Source organism: Leuciscus leuciscus (genome assembly GCF_965113295.1).
Source record: "Leuciscus leuciscus genome assembly, chromosome: 21".
Classification (NCBI taxonomy): domain Eukaryota; kingdom Metazoa; phylum Chordata; class Actinopteri; order Cypriniformes; family Leuciscidae; genus Leuciscus; species Leuciscus leuciscus.
The window spans coordinates 32,086,799-32,109,709 of NC_138745.1; the positions used below are offsets into that span (position 1 = coordinate 32,086,799).

The following is a 22,911-nucleotide window of genomic DNA, read 5'->3' on the forward strand; positions in this document are numbered from 1 at the left end:
TTTGAGATCAACCTATAAACACACCCCCTCCCTTCATTGCCCCGCCCACAAAATGCACAAACACACAATGCAAGAGTAGATGTCTCTTTATCATATCAGAGCAAAATAATGCTTTGCAAAAAAAAAAAAAAAAAAAAAAGTGAAGATGATGATGAACAACGTGGAAAAACAAAGTATGAACATATAGTACACAAGAGTATAAGCAAGAGTTGGTTGTTAGTCGCCAGCAGTACACAACCAAGCAAATATTGACCCTCAAAACTGCCCTGTTACTATAGAGCTAACATTAAAACAACAGCATATCTTGAAACATAGCAAAACCAGTGTTAGTCACGTATGGAGCAGAAACAACAATACCTCAGCAACCGTTTTCAGGCCTTCCCACTTAGGTCTCTCCAGCGCTGGAAAGCTTTTCTAATATTAATGCGGGTCCTAAAGCTCTTGCCTGATCATATCCCTTCTTTTTTCAGTGATATTCCTCTGACGGTTTATCTGTTGTAATGTCTCTCAGCCATCTCTCTTTCTACAGTCTTTCTTCAAATCTCCCTCTTGCTCACTTTCTCTCCTCCCCCATCATGAGTGGACACGCCCCCTTCTGCTGATTGGCTACAAGTGTGTTGTGCTGCTCTGTCCGATCCACTTTCAACAGCGTTTCTCAGAAATCGCTTACTGCACCTTTGAACATAACCATTAACCTAAAACATACCCTTACATCACGAGTTCCTATTGCATTTGTTCATATCCACAAATGTTGTATGTGAACTTTCCATAGCACAAGAAAACAGAATTGGCTTTCAGGTTTTATTTCTGCATATACTGAGTCAGAGCCACTTTACCTTGGTCATGAGAGTCAGCAAACTCCTTGTTTCCAGTCGACTGTACATACATTTCATGTACAGTAAGGCTGAAACTATCAGAAAAATTTGAAGTGTCTTTCTTTTAAAAATAAGCACTATACATTATTGAAAAAGAAAAATATCTGTCCCAAAAGCATCCAAACCAAGTGTATATGAATCAGTGTGGGTTTAAATAGTAAAGAATTAAAAAGGCGACATGTCCTGCTCAAGCACTATTGATTATGTAAAGGGAGGCTGGTTTGATTAGAATCACTTAATAACTGAAGGACCATTTCCCTGAGGTTATAATTGTTATTCCTCTCTTGCTTGGGCAGACGACGATGAAGGTCACTGAAACGTTTCTGAAAGGACGTAATGGGCTTTCACTGGGGGACCTTTGACCCACAGCCTTAAGCTACAGTAGAAATGTGATCAGTACAGCTTAGATTTTGCAGTCTACTTAGGGAAATTTCAAGGTTGTTTGATGAGACACCTCTAGAGCGATATCAGTGCTCTTTGTTCTGGGAAACCGTTATATTTAATACTCATCTTAAATGAAAGTAAGAAGCCTCTGAAACAGCCTTCAGAGTTCTCATAAAAAGCGGTCTATAAAAGCAAAATTTATTTGCATGTGGTAATTCACTTTTGAATGTCCCTGTTTATTTTACTTTAAAATGTTGAACTGTAAAAGATGTTAAGGTAAACACTTCACTTATCGCTGAGCTTTACTGATCTGTTCTGAGTCTCATATTCTGAAATGATCATTTATAAGTGCTAGACAGGATTGCTATGTTGTTGTTGTAAATTTTTTCTGATTGACACGGATAAGCTGAAGGCCTAAATATCCTTCTTCTCGATTAAATAAAGCGTGAACCATATTTCAGCGTATAGCTTTTAAGGCGAATAGACGTGCAATGCTTTGGCCTACTTTTATAATGTTACCTCTAATTATCAGTGATGGATGTTCCTTATTTATCTCTGAATGAGCCTGACCTAGCAGCGAGTTTTTGTACTGTGCTTATTGTATCTAGATTTAGCTTGTTGTTTGCTCAGGCAATTTAGATGCCTGTAATTATGTTGGTATTATTTCCAAGTATGAATGCAAGGGGGTCAGTGCTTTTGAATTGTAGAGTTTGCAGTCAGTTATTTGGAGGTGAAAATCAATGACGTCAGTGGCTGTGTGTCCTTTATATTGTACAACAGACCAATTAAATTATGCAGAATAACTTTTTATATGTTTGGTTGACTGTGTTTCATTTTGATAATGAACAGTCTGCGATATGAAGCAACGCCAGAACTGATATCCTACTATGTTGTGTGAGAGCGCGATGCACGAGCGCCATCACTTGGATTTGTTCCACTGCTGGGAAATAACTTAATACTCTGTTATTTAGTCATACAGATAATATGACATCATCCGAAACAGTAAAATGTATATTTTTATTTGTGTACATTCAAAATGACTACAAAATATCATGCCATTGAAAAATAAATAAAACAACATGATGCGCTGCTTTAGCGCGTCTCGGTCTCTTTAGATCTTTCTGGCACACACCAAAAATGAACCAAAATACAGAGAATAGCCTTCTTGGCCGCCTACTTTTGAAAGTCAACATTTAGATTATTTAACGTTAAATGCATTATATATGCCTGAGTCACTTTGGAATAAATCACAGCGTGTTTCATGATAAAACGTGACTTAGCCTATACAGTCGAGGAAATAGGCTATAGGTTATAGCAAATTCAGACCAACTGCTGGTCTACACAGAGAGAAAGCCCTGTCTAAGCTCTTCTGTTGTGCCGAGCCATTCGTTAGTCTAGTTGTTTGATGAGAAAATTAAATGTAGCCTATAGTTGCAATACACGCGTTTTGTAAGCTCCGTGCAACTGCTGCAGCGGACTATTATTACTAGAATATTAGAAGAAATCTAATACTCAAGCTGTTTTCTCATTTTTCTACTCTTAATATTAAATAAAAAAAACACTGAACGAAAGATTCACGGATTCTCTTGAACCACCACCGCGTTTGCGGCAGAAAACTACTGCAGTGCAGCCAAAATGCTCTGTTCGACTTATCTGAGATCCGTTACTCTTCCCTGTGGATGACCTGTGACCTACTTTCTGTAAGATCTGAATTTTTGAACTTGAATTTTTGAACTTGAATTTTAGAAAACTGAATTTGAAGTTCCGAATTTCTTCATCTTGAAAATTTGAATCTGTATTTTTTTAAACTGAATATTTGCACTATACGAATTCAGAACAAAAAAACTAGCTGTTTGAAAATACATGTCTATACAATTCAGCCATAAAAACATTTCAGTTTGTTAAATTTCAAATGTTCAATATTCATTTAAAAAAAATCTAATTCAGAACTATTTAAACTACCACCTAAAATTCAATTTTGTTAGATTTCACTTGCAAATAATTCAAATTTACACAATTCAAATTCAAATCATTTTGTCATATTATAAGCTCCATACAAATGTCTCCTCAAGGATAGTAAAACCTGAGATCACCTACATTTGTAGGGACCAGCTGGCGATCCCCACGAGGGAAATGGATTAATAAACGTACTAAATGATGCCTATTTGGAAAATGCAGAAAGGATTATGTGATGGATAGCTTTAGGGGATAGAAAATACAGTTTGTAAAGTGTATAAATCATTATGTCTATGGAGAGTCCCCACGAAGAGACCAAACCTTGTGTGTGTGTGTTTCTTGAGTAAAGAAAACACTGTATTTATTTAAACAGCCAGTTCTTTAACAAGAACTAAAAACAAGCAGATATGGTCCAAACTGTGTGAGGTTTGACCAACTGTTTGAGGATCCAATGCAGTTATGAGGTTTAGTCACAAGCTCTTTTTAATACTTTTCATTGGTTAAACAAAACCAACAGACAGACGCAAAGGGTGACTAATAGTAATGATTCATGAAATTTTTTTTATAATAATTAAGAATAGGGATAGACGAGATTTCCGCCCGAAATCGATGATACTGTTTATATTTGTTAAAGCTTTCTTTGATTATTTGCTGAAATGTGGTACCTTTACCACTATACAGTGTATATATATATACATCCATTGGTCCTCCTGGCCCATCATCTCCATATGTGTGTGTGTAAATGGGGATGATGGACCTGACCTGAGGGAGAGACATCTGTAATGATTTCTGTATGCATTTCCCAACTCCATTTACCAAACCCACAATGCATTTCCCTCATCATTTTGATCTTACTGGTAACTGGTAACAAATCAATTTTACATGTTCTCCTTTTATAAATGCCAGTACATGACATTCTCTGCCAAACAAGTTCTACATATAAATGGATTTGCAGCCAGACAAGTTCTCATCTGTACTTCATCTTGGGGAATGATGGTCGAAAAATTGGATGTTAGCGGTAATTTTCAGCATAAGTGCTTCTGTGATTTGTACTCGTATAAAAATATGGTGGAAATAAAAGGTGCTGCTTTATTCTACTGTCAGGAGCAGCACCTGTTTCAGAGTTTTAGTGTCGAGTTTCCGCCTCTGGCGGCGGGAACAGTGGTTTGTATGGATCCTGTGACTAGTTTAATTGCCTGAGTGTCTTCCATGGCTGTCCGGGGAGACCATCCTTCCTGCTGGGAGACGTCACCAGTTCGGCAGCTTCTGTGCATATGCATGAGGGGAATTGCAGAGATATTGCCTCTGAGATGTTGCTTCTGTTGTAATGTCATAAGAATATTTAGCTTTGGGCTTTATGCGCTCTTGTCATATTCTGGGACAAGACAACAATGGCATTCTGAGAATAGATTCAACCAGAATTGATAATGTTTTTTGTGTTTATCTAGTGTTTTGTTGTTTTGCTTTGTTATGTTGTGTTATTGGTGAAAGGTCTGACTTGAGAATCTAACAATTCCTAATGAAGCTGAATATGCAATTAAACCCTATTTCAGCTTCTTCCTGTTTACCATATATGGGCTTCTTCCTGTTTACCATATCTTCTTCCTGTTTACCATATATGGGCCTCTTCCTGTTTACCATATTGTCACCTTCTTAAAATAATTGCATAAAATAAAATAAAAATGTTTTGCCATAAGTCATCTCCTCATGATGCTGGCCACCTCTGGTTGAACATATCATGCAATTCTACCCCTGTAGTATAATGGCGTATGTCAAGAGTGTTAGGCCATTTTATTTTGCCTAAGTCAAAAGACAATGAGACTTAGGCAATTTTACAAGCTTTTCAAGATGGCAGCTGCATCAAAAAGAACGAAAATGGTTATTTTTCAGTGTTTTGTGTTTTCTTAGAAACCTGAAAAAATGACTTGGGCAATTATTTTAGGAAGGTGATGATATATGAGCTGCCCTGTGAACATACAAAATGATGGACAAAAAGTTGCCCAAACTGTTCTCATTGGCTGAATGTAGACTCTGATGGCATCGGGTCACGTTATTTTCTAGTCTTAGAGTCTAGTGCTGTCAAAGAGACAGGTGAGATATTTCAAAACCCATGTTTCAGTGATGACTATCAGGTAATGGGGATATTTTCTAAATGTGCAATTCCTTAAAAAAAAAAAAAAAAAAAAAAAAATCCATTATAGCACTTAGTTCGGTATCTTGCAACCATATTATTCTCTCGTCCTCTGAATACAAAATATTTTGTCCGTTTGAAAACTGCCGGCGAACATAAAAAAAAAAATTAGCATTAGCAACTGCCAGTAGCTAATAAAATTTTGCGGTGGCACCCGGGGTGGCCAATCGGATGTCAGCGGTGTCCACCCCGGACACCCCTCTGGCTCCGCCACTGCTTTGAAATGCTCCTCATGGTGAGTCAAGAAACTCATAAACTCCTCCAAGTCTTCTGTGTTTTAAGAGTTTTAAGCTTTGTAGTATATTATAGGGTCATATGAAATCAGTTTTATTTGTTCCCAAATTCTGTGTTCCGTGTTTTAAATTTTCCTTTCCTTTCCTTAAATTTTGTTTGAATGGTTTCATTAAATATTAATAATCAAAAAGTTCTAATCAATTTAATTCAATATATGTATTTCATTATATTCATATATATATATATATATATATATATATATATATATACATATATATAATTTTATATATATATATATATATATATATATATATATATATATATATATATATATATATATATATATATACATATATATATATATACATATATATAATTTTATATATATACTTTTTTTTTTTTTTTTTTTTTGCAATAATAGTTCTTTTCTTAAGAAATTCTGTAAAAATTTTCTGGATTCTGTGTTTTATGATTTAATACAAAACTATCAAAAATGGTGGTAATGAAATTAATGCATAAAACGTTAATTTTATTAATCTTAAAAAAAAAAAAATGTATTGCATGGCAAACAAAAGGCTATAAATTAAGTTTAAATTAAAACATGAATGAAAAGTTGCGTGACTGTGTGATATTCCTTTAAAAAAACAAAACAGTTTTGTTATTATTGTTATTATTATGAGAAACATGCCCTACCGTACAATATATGATATTTCTGTCATAATTTCTTCAAGTTAGGTCCTTTGAGGTTATGTGTGTTTGTTTGTGACAAATATATAGTATTTGTCAAATTAAATGGTGAAGTTCATGTGGAGATGGCAGATGTTGAAAACATCAGTGTCATGCGTTCTTGAGTATGTGAGACTAAACTGCACTGCTCATTCACACTGAGACACAAATCATAGGGTCTCAATAATTGTAATTTCTGCAGTTGACAGTTGCTTTTATACTAATATTTAAGGTTACATTGGGAATCGAACTCATGACCTTGGTGCTGGTGGTGCGTGTGGTTATTTAATCGGTGCCTCTCAATCGTTGCCTTCTCTCTGGAAGTCAACAGTGGATTATGGGCTTCGACAGAAGCCGTACGAGCTGCCCCCTTTGCTTCTCCAATCTTCTCCTCAAACTCTCCCGCTCGCTGGTCATTTGTCTTTGTGTCATGGAGTAGCCCACGCATACCCTCCCACCCAGAGCAGCAGCTTGAAATGAGATTCACTTGACTGCATAATCTCTCTCCATTGAGCTGGATGTGGATTAATTGCCCAATCCCCGATCACACAGCCAATCCCCGATCACACAGCCAATCACATACCCCACTTCCACTGGAACCTTCTAAGAACCAACCTGAGTCAACTGACTAGATAGGAGAACAATGACGCCAATGAGTTCTGACTATTAATTTGATTCAATATTAAGATGGCTGTTAAATCAGTGTTAATAACAAACTGGATTTGATATGCAGATAACGACATTCCATAAAAGTTTCATCTTTTATTTGGTAAATAATTATTCATAATTGTGATTAATTATCAATCACTATATTGAATAACAACAACAAAAACTATCATTATTATTTGTATTGTAATATAATAATAACAATAATGCATTTTATGCATTACAAAAATATGTCTACATTTTTGTTTAGTTTTTTTTTGTTTTTTGTTTTTTTGCAGTACTTTATGGAAGTTATAAAAACACAGTCTGCTTTTTTTATAATTATTATAATTATAATTATTTTATTTTTAAATTTTTTTTGCAGTACTTTATGGAAGTTATAAAAACAGTCTGCTTTAAAAAAAAAAAAAAAAAAAAAAAAAAAAGAATTTATTTCCGACTAAATTAATCATTTAATGAAGTACTACTTAATGCTAAAATTGTGTTGTTGTTTTTAATATTGCATTAGATTTTGGCAGATTGTATTGTTTAGATTTTATTGTTAGTTTCATTTAAAGCTTTGTATTAGATGTTTCTACTAAATGTATTTAATAAAAATAAAAATAGACACAAATGAGATTGCTGATATACATCGTATAGAGCTATACAAGATAGCAGCTCAGACCATTTGTTCTTTGAAGAGTTTGAAGAGAAATGTTATACTATATAAATTATATTGTTAAATGTTATAACTTCTGTAATAATTTGGCATCTTGAGAGAAATGCTTTTCTCTCTCTCTCTCTCTCTCTCTCTCTCTCTCTCTCTCTCTCTCTCTCTCTCTCTCTCTCTCTCTCCTATAGGAGATTGGCCACCAATTAAATCATGTCTTAAGCTTCATTATTTGAAGACCCCAGACGAAAAAAAAGCTTTTTCCCCCCCCTGATCAATATGTCAGTGTTGAAGGACTGTCTTGTATTTATAACACATCATAAAAAATGATACGACTAAAGCCTGACCTCATCAATATGTGCCAAGCAGTCGTCTTACATATCAGTAACAGCATCCAAGTCTGGTAAACATGCTCAGATGTGCTGAGCATGAAATTATGATGAATATATTATTATATATTGTACAGCAGGATGTACTTCTCATAATAATTGTAATAATTACAAAATGGTTTAATAAAACATTATTTTTCATTTTATTTTTAAGGAATATCAGACAATATCACACAACTTTTCATTCATGTTTTAATTTAAACGTAATTATATGTTAGCATATTAGCACTATATGTCCCACATGTTCCCGCTGTAACAGCTCCTCAGTTTTAGCTTCAAGTGAACTCCTACATACATGATACATCCTCTGTATTAACAGCTTGCTTTGAGGAGGCGATAATAACCCGGTAACAGCTCTGGACCAGGATATAGCACTTTAGATTTTATCATCAACATAAAAAAGAGAACACACACACTCTCTTTGGGGGATATTTTTATTTTAAAGCTGTAACCACACTTGTTTCCTTTACTCCTGTTTCAGGATGAAATATAAGACACACACCTGATCTAATTCATTAGGCTTCTATACAAATATTTCCATATTTTAATTAAATATTAAATACTTAATATTACATATTATATGCAGACAATTGTTTTATTTTATTTATTTATTTGTTATATATTTTTTTCATGTAAAAGTAAAAGTGACAAATAACCACACACATGCGCTATAGCCTATTATCTCTGGGGGTTTCTATATGCTAGTGAACTCCTAAAAGTATAAGTGTATATATATATATATATATATATAATTTTTATTTAAATTTTTTATTTAAATTTTTTTGTTAAACTATTTAATGTCAATTTTCTCCAAAATTGATTTTACTTCTTATTTTACACTTTTTATGTTGAAAATTCTGCGTATGTATGCTAGTGTACTACTAAAAGTGTACATACTGTACATGCATTTTAAATTTACACTTAAATTTAAATTTAGACCATAGCATACTCAGTTTTTTTACATTTTTTTTATACTTTTTTTTTTATACTTTTTTTAACTTTTTTTTTTAGCAATAACAGTACATGTTGAAGATTTTGCCCATGTGTTTGAGGTGTTCTGTATGGTAATGTACTCAAATAAGTGAAATGTTTAAAAAAAAATTGCAGATTCGGGCAAACTGACCAAAAATCTTTGATCTGTTTGTTGGTTCTGTTGAATGCAAGAAAGCCATGGATACCATTTTTTCTTTTTTTTTTCTTTTTTTTTGAACTCAACGTATCTCCGAACGGTCATGGTTGAAAGGTTGTCATTGATTTTACCACAAACTTGTTTGAGTGGAAGCTCTTTGCCTGCCCTGTGTGTGGCAAACGTTAACGTGTGCACTCCAGGGACTGGACAGATAGCGTGTGCGAATGATAAATTGCTGGAATGAGTGAAGTTGAGAAGTCAGTAACTGCCTCGTGTCCCTGCTGTCTTTCAGCAGTCCTCCTTTCCTCAGCCTTCACCTCTCCTTCTCGCCGGTTTAATCGTCCAACACTTCACACGCTCCACCTCTCGCTCCCTTCTCCTCCACCTCCTCCTGCTGTCCGACTAATTGATGGGTGAACACACTGGAGAGGCCTTCACTCCTTCTTTTCTATCGTTTTTTTATATCTATCATTTCAAAGGCGATGGAGGCTCATGAAGGGCCTCTCATTCCCACTCCCCATCTCCTCAAATCATTTTTTTTTTAACTCTCTCCTTTGCTACATCTCATCTTTTCTTCATTATTCATTAAGTTTCCCTTCAAAGCCCCAGAGACAAGGCAGAGAGAGCGAGAGAGAAAAGATACGCCGCTGGTCTTCAACTCACCTGCAGGAGGGAGAGGAGAAAATGAGCGAGGGATGACAAACCGATATAATAAAATGAAAGGTATAAGCTGTGAGGTATATTGGCTGCATTTACACTGCACATCTTGATAGTTTGACACACAGTGTATCTGATTTATTTTCTGTTTAAATTTTTTAGGCATAGTTGACTCTGTTTACATTAATAAATTGCTGCAAAGCATTGCATATTGTTCTGTGCTGTGCTGTCAGTAGACATGGAGGCGTAAATGCTTTTGTTTGCTGCTGTCTAGTTGGTTTGCACTGATATCATGAGTATACCGCAGGTTTTTCCACTCCAAGGCCAAGCAAAACAAAGCTTTCAAAATACGTTTTGTGTTCTATGATTGTTGATGGGCAAGTCGAGTAGTTTTGTGCATCATTTGGGGCATTTTGCCTTACTTAAAACTCAAAAATGAACTATATGATGTATGTGACTATCATAGGTTTAGTTTTATTTAGCTCTTAGGTCTGTGTCGCCTTGTGGATCACATGATTTTAGTTGTGCTTGTTACTCTATCGTTGAATAGTTTGGGGTCGGTACGATTTTTTGAAAACATATTTTTGAAAGAAGTATTTTATTCTCACCAAGACCATTTATTTGATCAAAATATAGTAAAAACAAAATGTTGCGCTGATTTGGTGCTCAAGAAACATTTATTATTATACATTTTGAAAACATTGTGCTGCTTAATTTTTGTAGAATGATTATAATTTTTTTTCAGGATTATTTGATGAATGCTATTATGCTATTTTAAAGTTTCCTAAATGTTGTTTCGGAGTCTCCTACAACAGGTTTACATGCATCAAAGGTAAAAAAAAAAAAACTGTTTAATTTTCTCATAATATTGCACATCACCACATTTTCAGTGATTCTCAAACGACTCGTCAGATGAATCAATCTCTCTAAATCCCTCCTTTCCGCGAGCTACTCTGCTCTGATTGGCCAGACAGCTCAGTCTGTTGTAATTGGTCTACCGTGTGCAGCGCGCGCGCATCAATACAAAAATTCCCATTGCCATAACACCGTCAGCTCTGCGTGTCCTGAGGCTTCCTACACCGTAAACTACAAAGTAACGAATGATGACGTCGATTTTACCATACCAATCCGAGCGCAAGTCCGATGATGAAACACTGGGAGAACTAGTTATTCAACCCGAACCTCCATCGCAAGGACGACTCGAGCAGGACTCAGTGTTTCTCAGTGATACACTACTCAGTTTGAGGTACATTATATGAGATGTTGCAACTGTAATTCCTCACCATCAGCATTAACAAGTGCATGTCCATCAGCAAACTGATTATTTGACTTATTTATTTACTGAGTATCTTTCTAATTTGTTGCGGTGAACGTGGAAACTGTATCAATAACTGCAAACATTAGCCGAGCTCTAGCGTGAATGACTGATGTAACATTAACATTGTAAAAACAAATCTTGCTCCATGCTTAATCTTTCCTCAAATAAATAATAGACACAGTTTTATGTAATAGTGTCCCACAACTGATTAGCAGAAGCATTTCAGTAAGACAGTAATAATGTGAGTTAGCCAGTTAGCAGGAGACCAACACAATATGAAACTCAAAACTAAGTATTTTGAACACCATATTTCAAGAGCAAGCGGTTTGTGAATCCTGCATTGAACTCTGAGATTTAAGAAGCAGTCGTCAGTAAAATAAAGGGAACACAGCTAAAGTTTAGGATTCTACTGGTGTGATATCGTGGTAAAGATGAATTTTAACCACTGATTCTTCACATGCTTGGGCAGTGAAAAGAACTGGCTTTACCTTCACATTGTAGAGCACAGCGTCTTCTCGACATGATGCTATTCAGGATCCACAGGAATCAGCTGCAGGTTTGAGGTTCAGGTTTTCCCCGGTGTCCGCACACGCAATAAGTGGCCGGGCAATATGCTAATGTTTCGTCTTGACGTCAAAATGAAACGGCTTATGACTCGTTTGAAAAACAATTCATTTAATTGACTCAGAGTCGACTCTTACTTTTGAAAGACAATAACTTTAGCCTATATACGGTGCACTTTAAGATTTCAAACTTTGCAGGATGTTTTCATTCACTTAGAGCTTTGTTACACACTACATGAAAGGTCATTTTCAAAAATCCATAATAGGGGCATTTTAAGTTAAAAAAACTTATTGAAATATAAAACTTTTGTAATGTTATACATTTCTATACTATAACCTTTGATTAATTTAATGCATCCTTGCTGAAGTATTAATTTCTTTATTTCAAAAGAAAAAAACAAATCTGGTAAGACTTTACTTAAAGCCCTTTTGTAAAATGCATTATACAACTATTTGAATGCAGTAATTTAATGCCTTGTAATGCACCTTATAATGCAATGTATAGTCTCATGAATAATTGTAACCACCGTTTTAATACATTATAATACTTATCTATTCATTGAACACCTTTAGAAAGTATAATGCATTAAAACACATGACAAACAACCAATTTCAGAATCTGCAAATATAATGCATTTTAACTTTGATTTCAATTATTTATGAAAATATATAATGTATTATAATGCACATAATGCATACCTTTATAATGATTTATGCATAAAGGCTTTAAGTAAAGAGTTACCAAACATTGTACTGAAACATACGATTAGACTTCCATTGTGAGTGTGTAACGTTTTGTCACTTTATACGAACCAAAGGACAAGACAAGTGATTTTTGGTTAATCATCAGGAAGCTACAATAAGAATAACCTATATAATATGTTAGGCATTACGCAACCCGGGACACTTTGCATTCAGAAAACATGTTATTAAATAAACCATAATGGTGCGGCAGAAATTATTTACATAAACATTGACCCGCTGACTAGTTGAATGACAAGTCAGTGGCTCAATGTTTATGTAAATTATGTAAATGACTTAAAATATTCAGTACAGCATTAGTGCTCTTTGCTGCCTCAAGTAGTAAAAATAAAAGGACACTAAATGACCAAAGATCAAATACATTTACATGGGATGTAGTGAATTGAAAAGATTGGGGGAACATTATAAACCTTATTAGCATGGCTCATGAATATTAATTAAATGACATCGCTTTCGCCCGGTATTCGTAACTGATTTTCTGAAAGCGGGACCAATCATGTCAGGATTACAGCTTTTCGATTGCACGTTAGTTTGTTCGATCAAATGCAGATGCAATTGGCTTTCTCTTAAAGACGGCATGACATGAAAATTATCCCTATTTATTTCTACATGCATGTTATAGATATTATTGTGAATGATTATTTTCGTTGACCTCGTAAACGCGATAGTATAGCGGTAAATGGTGAAAATGATAGTCTTCACTCTGGTGACATATGGCGGATTTCTCCAATCATTTATTCCGCTTAAACCCCGCCCCTCCACAGTCGACTGCAAGCTCGCATTCATTTATGAGTGCAACGCCCACCTCTCAAAATTCAACAAACGATTCAGGTCCACGCACTACTTTGTTTTCAATAATTTCAATAAATTCAGATGTATGTCACAATATGGAAGAAAAGATCTGTCGCTTCTTCCGTTTTTATTGCAACTTTTATTTTATTTTTATTTTTTTATTTTTTTTTGCAGTCCAAGCAAAGCAAAGCTCTCAAAATATGCTTTTGCTCAGAAATAGAACAATGAAGTTAGACATTTCGAAAAGTGAGTTATGATGGTTGCTGTACGTATAAATGTACTGTAAATCTAAAGGCAGAACCAGGCAGGTAAAAACAACTAGGTAAAAACTAAAATGACCAAATATCAGATTCATTACCACATTTGAAAGTGTCCCAAATATAATTCAGTCTGTCTTTATTATTAGACAAAATTAGACAACAGTGTCAATCCAGCCTTGAGTGGAGAGTAATAAAATGTGTTTAAAAAAAAGACAGACCTTACAGGAGGGGAGGGGGGGGACAGACAAAAATCAAATGAAAATGAAATGCTAATGGTGATAATATTAATATGATCGAAGAAAATGAAATTAATGGTTTGTGCTGGTATGCATGCAGTGTATGCAGGCGGTTAGAAATAGAGCCAGAGAGAGAGAGAGAGAGAGAGAGAGAGCACGAGAAGCATCGAGGGCTGGCGCACGCATGACGGACGCTCCGTGAGCTCTGAGACGGCCAATCGCATCTCTCGGCTCGCCTGAGCTGCTGCAGCGGAGGAGTGAGAGAGGATTCTCCCACACACACATCCTGATCCGATCAGAGCAGCACACGCTCCACAAGGGAGCGCAGACGCGCGGTGACAATGGTACGCATGGGACAGAAAGTCTGTTTGGAAACTTTACGGAACGCACCGGAGGCAAAGAGACATTTGTGGACTTATATCATTAGGTAATGTGGAACATTTTCTATTCTTGTGCATCATACCGAATGTGTTTTGTGTAGTATGAGAGAGAGTGAGTTATCTGAAGGAAGTCTGACTAGAGAAAGTGAGAAATGCTATATTCAAGCATGCAGGAGACAAGGAGTCGACATCAGGATAAAAGAGATCTGTATTCAGAGTGTTCAGTATCTGTTGAGGATCTCCCGCTGCGCCGTGTGAACTAAACCTTCTACAGACTGCGTTCAGCTGCGTATGAGATGATGTGCGCTTCATCAGATTTCCAGACACAGTTGAGAGGTGCATGTCTGCGGCTTATAAGGCTTATCTTCTTACAGACGCACTTAAAATCCAGCGCTCGGCTGGAGCTCTGAGCCAGGGTCGCGCCGTCACCCAGACCAAAGGAGAGGAAGAGATCATGATGAATGCTAATAATGTTTGGGCAGATTCCACTGCCAGAGAAGAAGTTACTGGAGCACGGTCTGTTTGTGTGTGTGTGTGTGTGTGTGTGTGTGTGTGTGGTGTAGTGTCTGCCAGGTCTGTCTTTCTTTCTGCTTCATGCCACTTTTCTTCTAAGGCAGCTTGTTTTCTCATTGGTACACCCTCCTCACACACACAGAGATGTGCACACAAAGCTGTTTGCTGTTCGAGACACAGCGTTGCTCTATTACAGCCTCTGAAAGGATGCTTGTGGTTCGAAACAGAGTGTGTGCTGTCGGACTGTCAGTGGGTTAAATGGAAGATTTCATGAGATAGAAAGAAAACGACCGTGAAAAGAGATAAAGAAAGCTTTTTGAGTCTGCTGTGTGTGGTGAGCATCCGTTCTCGGCTCCTTCTTCTGAAATGATTCAATTTGGGCCACTTTGCAGAGGAGTTGGTTGAAGGGTTTGAGAGGGATTTGATTCTCAGCAGAGAACAGCAGCGTTTGGCTGTGTAAATCACCCTCAGCTGAGTGACATACAGGCCTAGTTATGTATGGAAATGATGTGGTCGTTTCCAAAAGGACAATTTAGTGATTCTTCACATCCTGTTACTTCATTATGACAATGCATGACAGAGCTGTGAGGCCACTTTTAGTCAAAAACTAAAGACATTAGAGAGCAGGAATGGAATCAAGACATGGCAGATTCAAACCTGCATGTTCTGCTCAACATGTCTGAAGTACATGCACTAAATGCTAAACCACGCTACTAACACATTTTCTTCTTTTTTTATAATAATAATAATGTATTATTATTATTATTATTATTATACAACAATAATAATACATTCTAGTCAAGTTAAAATTTATAAACTTATACTTAATATAGGCCTAATGAATTATATAAATAAAAAACATGTAAATGAAAATATTTAAATATGTATAAATAAAAAACATAAACAATATGAACAAATAATAATAGTAATTATTATGATTATATTTTATTTTGTTATTTTTGAGTGATACTAAGTTTAAACCTATGTACTATAATGAATTGTATATAAATATTTCAATATTTATATATATAGGGCATTCAAATGAACCAATGAAGAAGATAATAATAATTAAATAATTAAATGTGTATATATATATATATATATATATATATATATATATATATATATATATATATATATATATATACACACACATTTAATTATTATTATTATTAATATTGGAATTTCCATCTGGAATCTATATACTGCCAGTAATGGCCATTTGAGTGCTTCATTGAGAGAAGTCTACAGACATTAGTAAATGCAGCCACTGACAACCAAATTAACCATTTTGAAGGGTCTTCTCATGAGGACATGCGGTGTTAAATAAAAGCCACATAATAAATCAATCTTTGAACCTTCACCCTGTTAACTTCTGAAAGGCGGTTCACACCAAACAAAGCAGAAACGTACTCGGTTACTAACGTAACCTCGGTTCCCCGAGAGCAGGGAACGAGTACTGCGTAGCTATACGAAGTAGGAAAACTCCTTTTCTCGAGAATATTGAAGCCTTTATTTTAAAACGCAGTGCAGCTGCACATCCAGCACAATGCAGAGCAGACTAGCGCGCTGGTTGGCTGGGCTGCGGGAACGGCACAAACCTATGGCGAAGCAGTGAGGACGCGCCAGAAGCGCGCCCGAATGGGCGTGGCTGCTGACTATATAAGCGCCCCATTTCGCCATAGGAATCAGGTTAAATCGACTGAAGCGACAGACCTGAAGTGCAGCTTAATAGAACGGCCGGCGACGCAATACTCGTTCCCTACTCTCAGGGAACCGAGGTTACGTGAGTAACCGAGTACGTTCCCTTTCGAGAACGTTTTCTTCATATTGCGTAGCTATACGCAGTGGTCACCCATTTTAAAACGGCGTGCTATTAGCTGAAGACTTCGCTCTGAACCATTGCCTAGGGCTACGTGGCCCAAGGCTCATAGTAGAACTAAAGTCAGAGTCCAACGGGGACGAGACAGAGTCGGGCCCCGCAAATAGGATATCAGAGGCTTGAGCCCCTCAGGGCTCCGGGCCCCTCGAAGGCTCCGAAGTAAGGAGAGCTAGCCGCGAGCGCAAAGAGGCAAGTGGCATGCTCTCGCAATGCTTGAGTGCTGCTTCTGCGTGTCCGAGGCCCAGGCAGGAAGCGCACTCTTCACAATAATATCTAGGGGGGCCCTGCATGCCGTGCAGTCAGCGCGTGACATTTGTAGCAACGTCATAAGAGAAATTTGCTCTTTTTTTACAAGCGCTGCAGCAGCAAGCACTTGAAGGCTTGTGAAAGGATATGCATTCGGCGGATGGCCGCAGGGAAACGGCGAATCAGGAGAGTGGCGCCGAGCTGCTGAAGCAGGAAGGCAGAGTCGCTCGTTCCGCTGCTGGGCTAGTCGACGGCGAGGCGAAGGCTTCAGAAGAGTCAGCGAAGACGTAGTCGGTCGCTGAAGGAGATTAAGGAGATTAAGATCTATGGCAAAATGGGCCGCTTATATAGTCAGCCAGCCCGATCTCATCCCAAGGCGTCATATACTTGACACTTTTGACATTTCGTCTACATCCAACGCACATGGCACCCTTTAGCGTCAATATGAGACACAGATAGATATGGGCCAGAAGGCGCCTCCTAGCGGTCTAACCCTAACCCTAACCCTACCCCAGACCTAAACCTACCCATAACCGAACAAAGCTCTGTGCGTGTCATATTGACGCTAAAGGGTGCCATGTGCGTTGGATGTAGACGAAATGTCAAAAGTGTCAGTATATGACGCCCTAGGATGAGAATGCGTTGAGTCAGCAGCCACGTCCATTCTGGCGCGCTTCGGCGTGAAGTGCCCTGGTAGACTCGCGCGTCCTCGCTGCTTCGCCATAGGTTTGTGCCGTTCCCGCTGCCCAGCCAACCAGCGCGCTAGTCTGCTCTGCATTGTGCTGGTTGTGCAGCTGCACTGCGTTTTAAAATAAAGGCTTCAATATTCTCGAGAAAAGGAGTTTTCTCACTGCGTATAGCTACGCAATACGAAGTGAACGTTCTCGAAAGGGAACCAAAGTGTCAGTTAGTGAATGAAGCCCTTGAGATGTTATAACCTTCAGACCTGTGATACTGCTCCTCTAATTCATCATTCGCACAGCTGACTCGTCCTAATAGAGCAGGAATACACAGCTTTCTAGTCCAGACAGCTCATTACTTCCTGTAGCCCTTTAATTAAGCAAATACTCTTGATGCTAAATCTTGCCTGTGTCACAGTTCACAGAAAGTCATTAATAGCGTGAATTAAACTAGCATTGGAGGCTGATTTGGCTTTGCCTGCAGGAGGCTAATGTCTATACTTCTCTGTTTTGTTGTGTTAGCATGTCTGCGCAAGACAAATACTGTGTGGCTTATTGCTAAGTGTTGAGGCAGTGATTTCAAACAGCACTTTGAGGAGAGAAACATTGTTATGGAGACAAAAAGAAGTGATTATCCTGCTGTGTAAGATTGTTAAGGATGCTTATGGTTGTCATGAAAGTACCGATTTGTCTCGGTAAAAAAGAAGAATGTAGATGAAACATGAGCTTGGATCACAGAGAGCCAGTGATGGCACATGCAGTCTTCATCCTTTCGTTGTTTATTTCTACTGTTCCTTGTCTTTTTCCTGTCTTTCCTTTTCTTCTCTATCTTGAATATGTTGTTCTATATGTTGTACCATACTTCCTTTCTCATCCTGAACCATCTTCTTTCCCTTTTCTTTCCCCTTGTTTTCCTCTCCCTCTGACATTTTTTTCTCTTTCCATTTCTCTTCCCTTTACATTTTTCACTGTCTCATTTCCCTTTAATTGTTTTTCTCTTTTCATTTCATTCCTCTTTTATTTTTTGTCCTCTTATCTTTCCCTTCACATCCCTTCCCCCCTTTCATTGCCCATTCTTATATCTTCCTTTTCCCTTTCAACTTCTTTCACAGTTCTTTCCCTTTTCTTTTCCGCTTTTATTTCCTTCTTATATCTACCTTTTCCCTTTCAACTACTTTCCTATTATTTCCTGCTCCTTTTTTTTTCTTTTCTCATTCTTCATTCATGTTCCTCTTGTCCCTATTCCCTTTAGTTTTGTTTGCCCCTTCCCCTTTCATGTCCATCCCTCTTTTCCTTTTTTCACCCTTTCCTTCCCCTTTAATTTATTTTCCTCTTCCCTTTCCCTTCTCATCCCTTCCCTTCTTACTTTATATCTTTCCTTATCTCTTTTAACCTCATTCCTGGTCCTGTCACTTTTCTTTTCCTGTTTTATTTTCTGCTTATTTCCCTTTTCCCTTTCTTGTTGCTTTTTCCTCCCTGTAGTTTTAATTTCCCCCCTCCCCTCCCCTCCCCTCCCCTCCCCTCCCCTCCCCTTTCATTTCCATTTCCCTTCCCGTTCCCTTCTTGCCTTCTTTCACCTTTTCCTCTCTTTTCCTCTTCCCTTTTCCTTTCTTGTCCTTTCTTATTTTCCTCCATTTTCCCCTTCTCGTCCGTTCCCTTTAATTTCTTTTCTGCTACCCTTTACCTTCTCATCCCTTCAACTTTTCCTTTCCATTTTCCCTACATGTTCCTCTTTTCCTTATCCCCTTCGGTGTATTTTCCCCTTCCCCTTTCATTTCCATTCCTCTTCCCTTTCCATTTTTCTTTCACATTTTCCTTCCTCTTTCATTATTTTCCTTCTTCCTTTTCCTTTCTCACCCTTTTCCTTTATTTCTAAGGGGGGACCCTTTTCACATTCCCATTCCTTTATTTCCCCTTTCATTAACTTGTTCCTTTTCCCTTTGCTTTTCCCTTCTCATTCTCTTCCATCTACAGTATTTCCTTTCCGCACTCCTTCATCTTCCTTCCCCTCTCCTTTTCTTTTTCTTTTAATCCACCCTTTCATTTTTCACCCCATCATCATTTTTTCATTTCTCATTTATTGTGGTACATTTAAGGGCTTTAAGACATTTCACGACACCATTGGTATTTTATGGAAGTACTATATTCATAAAACTGATTTGTTTACCGCACCAAAGGTTATATCACCACATTTATCTCTCTATCACTCTTTATCTTTCGCTCTGTCATTTCTGAAATCTCCTAGCATTTGTGCATATTTATCTGGTCTCCTTCCTCAGAATTTCCCATGAGCTTCACTCCTCAGCAGCTCTCGCGACTGAACAAGTTATGAGAGAGATATAACTCAGTAAAACAGAATATGGCTCACTTTAAAACACATACTCATAGACTCATGCAACTCAATAATCTCCCTCTCTCTCAAATATACAGTGGGAGGACTCATTGAATGAATTAAAAATGAATTGCACCCATTGATAACACTATTTATTTGCTTCCAATGTCTTATTTTAGTGCTCAATTCACTAAAGAAATGATACCAGTGGTGAAATGCAGAGGATAAATAACTACTTGCAGGATCTATTCATAGTTTTGATGTGATGCCAACAGATAATGTGCATCATCAATAATGTGTTTTAAGGCAAAGTGGTAGATCACAAGTGCCCAAACTATGTTATAAAATATTATTTTTTTATTTTTTTATTTTTTATTGAAAATTGACATGCCTGTAATGCAGTTCAATGTTTTGTCTGCCAGGTCTCCACGCCAGTCACGTGACTGAAAATGATGAATAGGAATGTACTCAAACCTTTTTTAAATGCATTATTACAGAATGCTTTCCACTGGTGCTAATGGTGTGACTTGCAGCAAGCGAACACTATATTTATGATAAACCAAATTTACATTTAAAAAGCAATGTTTGCTCAGAAAAGAACTTTACACAGTTATTGAACTGAACTGAATCAACACTTACTGCAAATGACTTGAACTGAATAATAACACTGTTGTCTTCTGTAGCTGCTTTACTGCTGAATTTGATTATTTTGTCTCATTTGATGAAGTTTGCATCATTGATCATTACAGTATTTTAATGTTTATTACTGTGGAGCTACTTTGAAGAAATCTGCATTGCATAAAGCGCTATATGATGAAATGCAGTGCAGGCCTTTTCTGCACACACTCAAAAAAATGATTTTAGCTCTTTGTTCAATTTCATTAATTTAAATGAGCATATACGACACAATCCTTCATAGAAATGATTCCAGCTTAATTTCATTAAATGTAATCAATGTAATTTTTAAAAAATTTGGTTTACCAAATTTTTTTTTATTGAGTCAACATGAATATTTTTCGTTCGTCTTAACCGGATGTCACTCAAAAAAAGAATTTTGGCCTCTTGTTAAAATAATTAATTAAAATAAGCAAAAGTAACACGGTTGTTTAATATTGTCACAACTTAATTTAATTGTGTTCAATCAACCTAATTCATTTGTGTGAAAACTAAATGAATCATTGTTGTTGACATCTAACTGGGCAGTGGATCTGTAGCTCCCAGCATGCTTTGCAAGGGACTGCATTAAGAGGGTCAATTTAGGGAAAAAGTGTTATTTTATGTGTTTTTCAGTAAATGGAAAGATGTTGTTAGTTAATGTTAGTGTTTAATGTTCAGTTATGTTAGAAACTTAGAGGACTTTCTGTAATGTTTTTGAATTTTGTGGTTACCATTATGCAGAAGAGTGGCGACTGTGTTTGGGCTGTGGTCTCAGTAATGTGCTATCTGTGCTTTTAAGCCTCGTATTCAGGCTATGGGCACTCAGTATACACTATGAGTAAACCTCACATAGTGTACACCACAGACCTGCACAAGTAATATTATATTACTATGTAAAAAATCTGGTTTTAATTCAATTGAACACTAGTAGAGTCTATCATTAGAAGTGACCATAGAGTCACCAAAGAATTAACTAAAATTACAAAGTTGGTGAATTTAGGCAGGACAAAAACTAAATGTAGTTAACTTGACAAAACTTTATCTAGTAGGAATGACTAAATTAATTTAAATTCATACAATAAGATTACAACAAATTATTTCAAACTAATTCGATTTTGTTGGAAAAATGTAATTCAATTTCGTGGAAAACCTTTCCTTAATTTAATTAAGTTCGTTCAACAGATTATTTTTTTGAGTGCATTTAGTACCTGGCTAAACTAGTTTGGGTTGTTGGTGAATAAAACACTGTTTTATGCACTGAAATACTGTATAATGCTTTTGGCCTTGTATCTTTCTGTTTAGTCTCATGTAGTTTTTTGTTTTTTATTGCAGTCTTGTCAGATTGGAATAACCTCTTGATTGACTGAACAGAGGAAAAAGGCAGCCATGATACAAATTTCATTACTAATGTTCGCTAGGATAATTTTTACACACACACATGCATACTCATTCAGCACACTCATGGGATACAAAAGCCACTTCACACATCACGCTGTAAATTAGACTGCAGGGGAAACGTGCATTTATACTAATTGCTTTGGAATAACACACTCATCCGAACATGTACAGTCACCTGTGACTATATGAGAATAGGCTGCAGTACTTTACAAAGCAAAGAAAGAACAGCAGAGATGCTTACGGGGAGCGTGCCCCAAACTCTGAGGAAGGTTTGGTTCGAAGGTGTGAAGCAGATATACAGAAAAAGAAACCCACTCAGAAGCAGCTTAAATGTAAATGAGCTGTTTTGGGAAACACAGAAGGTGAAAAGACAGTTCTGTGAGTGTCATAGTGAAAAGGAGAGATATAGAGGGTAGAACAGATGTGATGAAAGAGTAGCAGATTATTAGTAACCTCCAATGCTGATTATTTTAGAGACCACAGTCATATGTCTGCTTGCTGTGAACCTGAAGACTCAAAACACAGCCTTTCATTTCAGTTGGCCATTTTGTTACAGAGTAGCACTTACAAATAAGTTAATAGTGTTCACAGTTTACTCTACACATAGCCTATGTAGCTTATAGCAAGGGTTGGGCAAACATTTTGACATAATTTGTTTAATATGACTTGTTAAATGATGAGTCAGACCTAAGGAACAAAAATGTTTAATTGTATTTTACCTGATTATCACTGTAAAGCCGCTATGAAACATTATGTAATGCATAAAGCGCATTTATGTAAATAAAGCTAAAATAATATGTACATTTGTTGTTCAAAAGTTTGGGGTCGGTACAATTTTCAAAATTATCTCAAATTATCTTATGCTCAATGAGGCTTCATTCAAAAATACTGGAAAAACAGTAATGTTGTAAAAAATGATAAAACATTTTTTTAATAAAAACCGGTTTACATAAACCTACCAGTGCAGTAAGACAAAAATAAAGTTCAATTAATATCTTATGCAGTGTCTTGTTTCAAGGATATTAAGATGTTTTAA

The 22,911-nt window shown here is 36.6% G+C and overlaps 1 protein-coding gene across 1 annotated transcript in view; it reads left to right on the plus strand.

Moving 5' to 3' along the window:
• Nucleotides 1-13,864: 13,864 nt before the first annotated feature.
• LOC309485224 (cadherin-18) overlaps nucleotides 13,865-22,911 on the plus strand; it is a 112,782-nt gene continuing 103,735 nt past the window's right edge. Inside the window, exon 1 of the mRNA XM_082152004.1 lies at nucleotides 13,865-14,214. The gene's annotated coding sequence lies outside the window, so the exon portion shown is untranslated. The remainder of the gene's footprint in view (nucleotides 14,215-22,911) is intronic.